This window comes from Punica granatum, unplaced genomic scaffold (assembly GCF_007655135.1).
Source record: "Punica granatum isolate Tunisia-2019 unplaced genomic scaffold, ASM765513v2 Contig00116, whole genome shotgun sequence".
NCBI classification, from domain to species: Eukaryota; Viridiplantae; Streptophyta; class Magnoliopsida; order Myrtales; family Lythraceae; genus Punica; species Punica granatum.
In genome coordinates, this window is record NW_022204102.1 from 294,398 (window position 1) to 303,339 (window position 8,942).

At 43.6% G+C, this 8,942-nt stretch overlaps 1 long non-coding RNA gene across 1 annotated transcript; it reads right to left on the reverse strand.

The window, feature by feature from the left end:
• Positions 1–698: 698 nt before the first annotated feature.
• LOC116190085 lies at positions 699–1,756 on the reverse strand. The gene is made up of 3 exons (XR_004152589.1): positions 1,637–1,756; positions 1,142–1,390; positions 699–972 (listed from the first exon to the last, which is right to left on the reverse strand). It is a non-coding gene; the product is annotated as an uncharacterized LOC116190085 (long non-coding RNA).
• Positions 1,757–8,942: the final 7,186 nt, after the last annotated feature.

Genomic DNA, 8,942 nt, shown 5'->3' on the forward strand with positions numbered 1-8,942 from the left:
TTCTCGCGACCTATATTTTTTACCAGACATTCTCACGATCCGCATAATGATCGTGCACCCTCTACAATCTTCTACTCATGCTAGATTTTGTTGCATCACATTGTAATTATCTTTCGAGTTGCCGGTCCGGCCATGGGTCGGGATTGGGTCATCCGAACTCGGGTTCATGCTCGTCTTCGGGTTACCTGAGATCAGCTGGAAGAGAGCTAGATGGAGCAGGGCTGGTAGAAAGAACTTCAGTTTCATTTTCTGGAGTTTTCGTGCTGGGTGTTTGAGAAAAATGTCTTGTCGCCGGACTATCTTCATAAGCAGGGGGGCCATATCCCTTGTTAGTGGCTAAAATGGAAACAACAAAAGGTAGCGTTCCCATTTGTGGACTGTATCTATTAATGTGTGTGGTACAAACGACATTATCTCACTACACGTCCTACCGCGCTAGAACGACCCAGACTCCGACTGTCGGTTTTACATGACACGTGAAAAAGCAAGCGTGTGTAAGTATTGAAACTCACACATTATTGTTACATGACATGTTTTAGCGTTACATGACATGCTGAAGTGCCAATGGAGAATCATCAGCAGATCGAACAGACAGTTCTTTAACAGATCAGATCAATAGACAGACTAAACAAACATCGAACAATGAAATTACTAGAGACCCATGGAGAAGGAATGATTTGCAAGCAGGAGATAAATAAGAAGACTTAAGTTTGATATGTATTCCATTATGGTCAAAAACAGATACAGAAAGATCTGTTGTTATAGGACATATCATTTCAAGGAAGATCGGATTAAAGCCTCGGTTGGAACTCATCCATTCGGTTCATCTCCTTTATTGGGCCTCTCTCTTAAGATGTACTTACTACTCCTACCTAACAAGAACGGAAGAAAATAAAATGGATGATAACTCCTGATATATTCCATTATGATAAATTTTTACAGCACAGATTGGAATATCATCTCAGCAAGCTCCTGCATAAAACCACAAGCAGATTTTCCGTTAGTTTCGGTTCTATCAGAATCGAACAAGTAGTCTGGACAGAAACCAGCTCACTTTATCATCGTATATAGCCTTAGACATCAGAGAACTTGTTCTGTATTCAGTGTAGTGTTCGGAAAACAAAATAGGAGGGAAAACTACCTGCTTAGCAGAAGGAACCTTGGGCTCTCCCCATTCCTTGGCTTTCTTCTCAACGACATGCCAAATTGTGATTACCACAATTTCCTGGTGGGAGCTTGTGACTACCACACAGGGGAGGACGTCCTTATTGTGATTATTGTGGATGAGTCGGATACATCCAAGCAACTTGCTATCACCTCAACGACATGCCAAATACTAGGTAGACATCAAACAATTACGGGCAGCAGAAGAACAATCATGGCTTGGGAGCTGGTCGGCAAAATCAGCAGCGTAATAGGTTACATCGATTCATAGCCCGGAACCACAAACCATGAACAGAGCAGCGTTCAACAGAACACCACACACACACACACACACTGCGAGTTCTCCACCGGGACATATACATACATCCTATACATACACGAAGAAGCATACCCAAAAGCAAACATACAGAGATTGTGTATAGAGACACAGAGAGAGAGAGAGAGAGAGAGAGAGAGAGAGAGAGAGAGAGACCTGGGCTATGGCACGAAGGTGTTGAAGAGCTCTCAGGGGAGGTTCGAATCGGGAGCACGGCTGGAGCTCTGCTAGGGTTTACAATTTTCTTCCGAGAGGAAATGTCCAATCGCTGAGAAGTTCTGAGGCTTTTATGGGATGGCATGCATTGTAATTATCGAAAGAAGATAAGGGTATTTTTGTCCATTCGCCTCCATTTCCGCATCCGGATAAGCCAATCTGGACCGTGATGGGCGGCACCCGTATTCCGCATGTAAATCGGATATGGATCCCGAGTCGGAATAGCTATTCCGCATTCCGTTGAACCAAACGACAGAAAACCTATTCCGTACGGAATAGTTAATCCGTGCCCTACCTAATCCAGTGAACCAAACATGCCCTTGGGATATTTTTCAATGCAAGTGGGCAATGGTGGCTAGCTTTGTCTTGAGCAAAAGGGAAGAAGATGTCGTGGGTCCCGCTTGGGTTGGAGTTGAGTCGGGAGGAAGCTCGAATCTCGATTGATCGTGCGTTCGAGGCCCGTGGTTCAAATTGAATGTCGAATCGGCAATGTACACAATAAAACGGTTCAAATGAGCCCAAGATTGACATTTTTCGTGAGAAAAATGCCTCATGTGGTCATGAGGCTCGAAAGTCGATTTTGCTCATTTTAAGCGCTCAGAGCGAAGTTAACCGTTTCTGACGGCATATCTTGCATCTATGTTCTGCATTGGTTATTTTGATATGAATTGTCAAACAACGCGAACAACTGACCCTTAAGCCGGTAATGCAAATGTGAAGCCGAAGACGTCCTAGGAGTCCAAAGCTGGATTTCTCAGATTGCTTTCTGAGTTGCTTGGGTACTCTGGAAATCACTGTGATCTCCGTTTGTCGAGACTGGATCTCTAACGACTTGAAAAGTGTATCCGAGACCTTTAAAGCAATGCTCAGGAGGCCTAGACGTGTTGTGCAATTCAATCTGACAATTTCACATTAAGCCTTGAAGTGTGTACCACTATGTAGCGCAAGCATCCGGCGTCAAGTTTCCGTAAAAAGGACCTTCGGATGTGGATTTCCATTGAAAATGGCGTTTTCTACTCCTGGGAGGTTACTCGGGAAACTGAAAAGGGTTTTGCTGTTTGTTTTGCCCAATTACGTCTATTCGCCGGAGTTTTTGGGGCAATACGGTACGAACTTCGTTTGTCGTAATTCCGTCAGACCAGTCTCTGATTATGCATTTTCGAAAAGGGGTATGCCCGTTTTGTCACTCGAAAGTCATTTGGAGTGTCTGTGTGGCTTCCAAGAGACCATTTGAAGTATTGCTTGTGCTCTGTATGCTTGTGGGGCATGGCCGAATCTGACATTTGGAATTAACTTTTCTCCGGGAAACCGGCATTTTTGGACTTCCACTGAAATGTTGTCTGTATACAGAAAGTCGTTCTGTATAGAGCAGATGATTTGCGAAATGCGTTTGAAGACACTTTTCATCTGTTTGGCATCGATGTGGATTTTTGAAGTCCAATATTGGCTATCTTCCGATGGACGAGCGAACTATCGGAAAATAGGGATGTCCACGTGGTATGTTGGAAATGCCGGTTTTGGACGTTGTTGAGCTCTCTAGTCACTCTGTTGCCCTTTGGTGACCCCTAGAGTCCTTTTGTCGTGTGTACATGTCATCTGCTTGATTTTGCTGACTTGAGAATGAATAGTGATTTCTCGCTTTGTGGCCTTCTTATGTGATAACGCTCAAGTCGTGGCATTGTTTGCTATTGATGGACATTGTTTGACTTGTGGACCAAAATGGGGTGCTGACAAGAGGTGTTCGTGGTCAGCTCATAGTGTGCGGAGACTAGTACAAATCGAAAATCCAAGAGGAAACCGTAGGATAAAATAGAAAACCCGAAGAAGAAAAAGGAAGGAAGACATGATCTTGCACGGTTGAAAGGCTCTCGGACCGTGACCACCTCTTCACGGGGAAGAGTGAAGGTTGTGAGGAACCCTTAGACATGATGGCACGACTCGCTGTAGTCGTGGGGAGAAATGGCACTCGCGGGAGACTCGGGAGGCCGTGAACTCGCCTAGGAGACCCTATTCTAGACGAAGGGAAACAGGAGATTAGAGACCTCAAATCGGAATTCTAATGCTGGAAATGGCTTTAGGAGGTCGAAAATATGCGGAATATGAAGTTTGGTTATGATGGACTTAGGTCGGGGTTAGGTGGTTACTGAAAAACCGAATGGTTTCCCGTCGGTCTTGGCCGGTTTCGGCTATGGGATGGGTTGTGCGGGGTTGGAGGAATGTGTTGAAGGTTGAGAGGGTTTTGGAGAGACGTTGGCTTGAGAGAGAGTGGAATTGAAGAAGTGATTAAGGTTAATGATGCAAGAGAACTTATAGGAGACTCTAATGATGCAATTAGGCAAAGTTAAGTGGGGTTAAGGGGAGCTTAAGTGGCTGCTGAAATTTGAAGAGGATTAGGGAGGTGAGGTAGAGTGTGGGGGAAGTTAGGGAAAAGTGGATGGGGGTGATGGATAGGAGATATGTGTAAGAGATATTTGAATTGTGTGGATGGGGGAGCTTGGAAGGGTTGAGCCATCGAATTTTGGGAGGGTGAGCCGTGGCTGCTGCGGTTGAGCCGTGGCTACTGTAGCTTGGAGGCTTGGCTTGGCTAAGTCATGGGTCCCACCTGACTAGGAAGAAAGCTGGAGGAAGCTCGAGGCTTGATTGGTCGAGCGTTCGATCTCCGTAGTTCGCTTGAACGACGAAATATCAATGCACGCATGAACACGGTTTTAATAAGTCTAATATTGACATACTTTGTGTAAGTGAATGCTCTGGCGTCTCGGGGACTCGAAAGCCGGTTTTGCTCCGTTTGGATTATCGGAGTGAAGTTGTCCGTTTATGTCGCTCGTTCGCGCCTTTGCGTGCTGTATTCTTTGTATTGGCATGTTTTCCGCGTTGGGCAGAGCGGTTGACTCATCGGCCTTAGGTGAAGACCGATAACCGGAGACATCCTAGGAGTCCACGAATGGGGCCCTCTCAATGTTTTCCAAGTGTTCTTATGTGTTCAGAGACTACTATGATCTCCGTTTGTCAAAAACGAGCCCCGAAGATTCACTGAGAGACGTTCGTGACCATTAAAACGTCACTCGGAAAACCGATATGCTTTGCTTGGTCTGAGCCGAAATGGTTTCCTAGCCCTTGGGGGTTGTTAGGAGTGGGTGGTGCAAAGCTCGGACGACAACAATTCCCCGAATGAGCTCTAAGCGCAAGTTTCCATGTGAAAGGGGCCATTTTGTTGCCGGAATGATACTCGGGAAGCTTAAATGGATTGTGCAATGTAATTAGGGTTTGTCTCCCAAGCCCTTGAGGTCCCTGGGATTGATTGGCGTAGATTTTGTGCACTGACGATTTGCTAAAATGGTCTTCGGCCATGTTTCTATGCCGAAAGGGCTCCTTTTTCCCAGTTGGGATCCACTCGTGAGGCCAAGATGAGTTCCGAAAGGTAGTCTAAAACCTGTTCCCTAGTCCTGGTGACCCTCGGGTGCGTGCAGACCTGTTTTCGAGTGTCGTTTATTGGTTCGTGGATCGGGCGTCCCGGGAGCCCCATTAGGAAGGCGTCTACAAATATTCGGGAGTGCCCCGGCTTAAGTAGGAGAGTTCTGAAATGCGCTCGAGGGTGCCATTGGTCATTTTGATACCAAAGGGGATTTTTAGAGTCGCATATTGGATACCTTCTGACGCTCCGGTGATTTGGTGATGAATAGTGCCATAGTGCCGGCCTTTGTTGTTTTGGGGTTCGCTGCTCGTCTGCTTTTCTGATTGCCCTCCGTATCTTCCTAGTGGCCCCTGCCTCTCTTTTGTAGTTCGTGTCCCTGTGCCTGCGTGTTTGCCTCTATTGATTCGACTGTGAATAGTGACCCGAGGTTCTATATAGCATTCTCTGTTAGAGCCGATGAGCCAAAATGGGGTGCTGACAGCATCAAGTGAATCGAATGATCTTGTGTTCTTGAGGGCAGTAAGACATGTGGTTTAGCGAAGACATCTGAGAAGGAAGTCAATATCACAGAGAGGTCTGGCGGGTACTCTGGAGTTGATTCCACACTTGCAGTTAATAATTCCAAACGAAAAAATGAAGCAATAGAATCAATATCCTTCATACACCTCAAACATTGTAACTGAACGGGTTGAATAACAGTGGTAGAGTCACCTTCCCAACAAATACGCTTCCTTTTAAAATCGAAATCAAAACGACGATTGGCATAATCCGTGAGAATCGAACCCAAGGTGGCCAACCAATAAACGCCCAAAACCATATCAGACCCATGTAATTGAAGGACATAAAAATCAAGTAGAAGTTCACAGCCTTGAATTGAAAGGGGTATGCTCCGAATAATTCCTTCACATAATAGTCGTTCCCCGCTCCCAACCAATACCGAAAATGTAGGGGATGGCTCAATAGGTAATCCCAGAAATTTCGCCACTCGAGTTTGCACAAAATTGTGCATACTACCCCTCATCCATAAGAACTTGAACTGGCATGCCATGAACGTGGCCAGTAAATCGGAGAGTAGTAGGTGAAATACTCCCAGCCAATGCATGATATGAAATAGCCGAATGTGTTTGTACCTCTTGGACTTGCAGCTCCTCAGCCAAGGCAGCATTGCTGGTAGTCTCTAAAGCATGTTCACGGTTTAGGCCGACATCATCCTCAAAGAGAAGCAGCTTTGGTCGAGATGCACATTTATGATTAAAGGTATACTTCTCATTGCAGTAAAACAGAGACCTTTCTCATGCCGTTGTTGGGCTTTAGCATAACTCAGTCGCTTCATTGGTTGTTTCCCAGGAAGCGTTGAAGAAGAATTTGGCATTGAACCCATAGAACTGGTTGGAGTAGATGGCATCGGAAGCAACGGAGGGCTGTGACCTAACAAAGGTCGAATAAAACCTTTCTCAAGGGCAATGCGTTGTTCATGTAGATGGGCCAAGGTGATAGCATCCTCCAGTGGAGTGGGCTTATGAACCAAGACTGCTGTCTTAATGTCCAATCTCAAGAGTCCGAAATAAAATAATTGAGCAATAACGTACTGGGTAACACCATAGTTGTTAGTGATATTCCCTAGAGCCTGATTTATGTATTTGGATAATTCTTATTATGGCAATAAAATTTATTCTATTATTCGTATATTGTCTATGTTTATTAGAATAAAGTCCTTAAAATATTTTGAATACTTCATTCTTAAATAAGTAAGAATATGAGTGACGAAATAATTCAGTAAGAATATCTTGAAATTATTCTCGATCGTAGGAGACTTAACTGGACATTATTTCTCTGGATAGATCGTCACCTCTGTCTGTATCCATGATCAGTATACGGATACTAATGAAGATGGAGTAGTGAGTCTCATGCTATCTGATAACTGTTATCAAGACAAACATGTAGATGCTTATATGATATGTAGTCGAACGTGACATGCAGATAATATTCAAACAATAATTTACTAATGTCAATGAATGTTATATGCGTTGTATTAGTGCATATAGTCCTTAAACCTGAGATGAAACGCTATCTCATGTGTAGGTGATTAGGATTTGCTACTGCTAATGTATTTGTGCTTAGCATGAGTATTCGAAAGATAGTGGTTCTAGTTAGTTATACTTGGAGGTAGGTGTCCGATCAAGACGGGATTCACTAACTTGAGTAGACAGGGAAAAGGTCCTATGGAAGTTTGTTTTGCTCTGGATCGAAATATCTTCGGCCGGGGTGGATAAACTTGAATAGAAAGGGGTTTATGTTCAAGTACTACAGATCTAAGAATGAAATCAGAGAGTCCATAAGATCGGCTATAGAGTTTGGCATTTACCGTAGCTTTGGCTAGATTAGGATTTTGTAGTGAAGGGATTCAGTGCATGACATATACGATCAAAGGTTCTTCAGAATGTTTCAATTATACATTCGTCATCATTTGGATTGTCACGATATGCTGCTAGGTGTCACTCGTGAACTTTGAGAACCAAGGGCATTTTGGGAATTATACTTTCGGTTACATAAAGAGTTTCTGGTAGTGTCAAATAAGTTGATATTACAATCCCATTGCCATTTGATGATGAACTTAGTTAGTCACACACATTGAGCGTGTCTAAACCGAGAAAAGAATTAATTCTAATTAATGAAGTTAAATAGGAATTCATTATTGAATGAGGCTTGCAATGTGATTGCAAGGGTGCTAGCACATCTTGAAGCCGAGTTCAAATCAATGATAAATCTAATTAAGGAAATACGATAGTTTCCTTATTTGCAAAGTTTCTGTAAATAGATTGTCTATTGGTTGAAACTCGCGTCAAGGACTTGTTTGATCTTTCTTCCTTACTACAAGGGCTAGTCATTGGATGACTTAAAATGTAAGGACTTATTTGTGATCTATTAATTAATGTGAATTAATTAATAATTGCGATAAAGTCCCTAGGGTAAAGATATATATATATAGATATGATCTTCCGGTTAACCCTAGAATGCAATCTATCATCAAGACCCGATATTAGAGAGAAAGAGAGGAGGTTTCGGCTAAGGCAATTACAGCAATTCAGCCGCACAAATCCCAAGGCTGATCAGAGTTCTTCTTGGCTCCGGTTCGGCATTTCGATGTTGTCCTTGACGTCTTTGAAGAGATCCTTTCATTCCGTGACGATTCTGTTTGAGATCGGTGACCTAGATTGGAGTGTACGGGTCGAAAGGAGTCTAATCTCAGTGGAGACGTGCTCGTGTGGATGAGTTAGAGACAGGACACTTGGACGGTTAGTTTGATCGATTTGAATCGACAAGGTTAGTATAAAAGTCTAATCTTTTTCTTGTGGATTCGATATGCGATGTTATCTATTCGTTTAGAAGGCTATTCTTATGTCAAGATGTGATCTTGAAGTTTTTAATTAAATGAGCACGCGATAAAAAATTTGATTTTTACTATATTTAACATTTCCGCTGAGCACGTGCTCAATTTTCTAATAGTGGTATCAGAGCCACCCTTCTATTTGATTAGATACATGTTTTGTGCCTAATTTTGGTGGTTGGTTGTGATTTATTGAACTGTTTGATAAATCGATATTGAATCGGGCACGAGAAATCGTTTCTCAAATGACCGACCCTAGACAATACAATTCGATTGATTGTCTTGGTTGTAGGACAACCACTGGATGGCCTTCATTGGCTAGGAACAGCCGCAGCAGGTGGCTGCTGGACGGCCACAGGGCCCTGGAGGAGACTGAAAAGGTTGCAGCAATCGCTCGTGTCCTGGCAGCGGGTCGCGATTGGTCTGGACTAGACACGACTAAA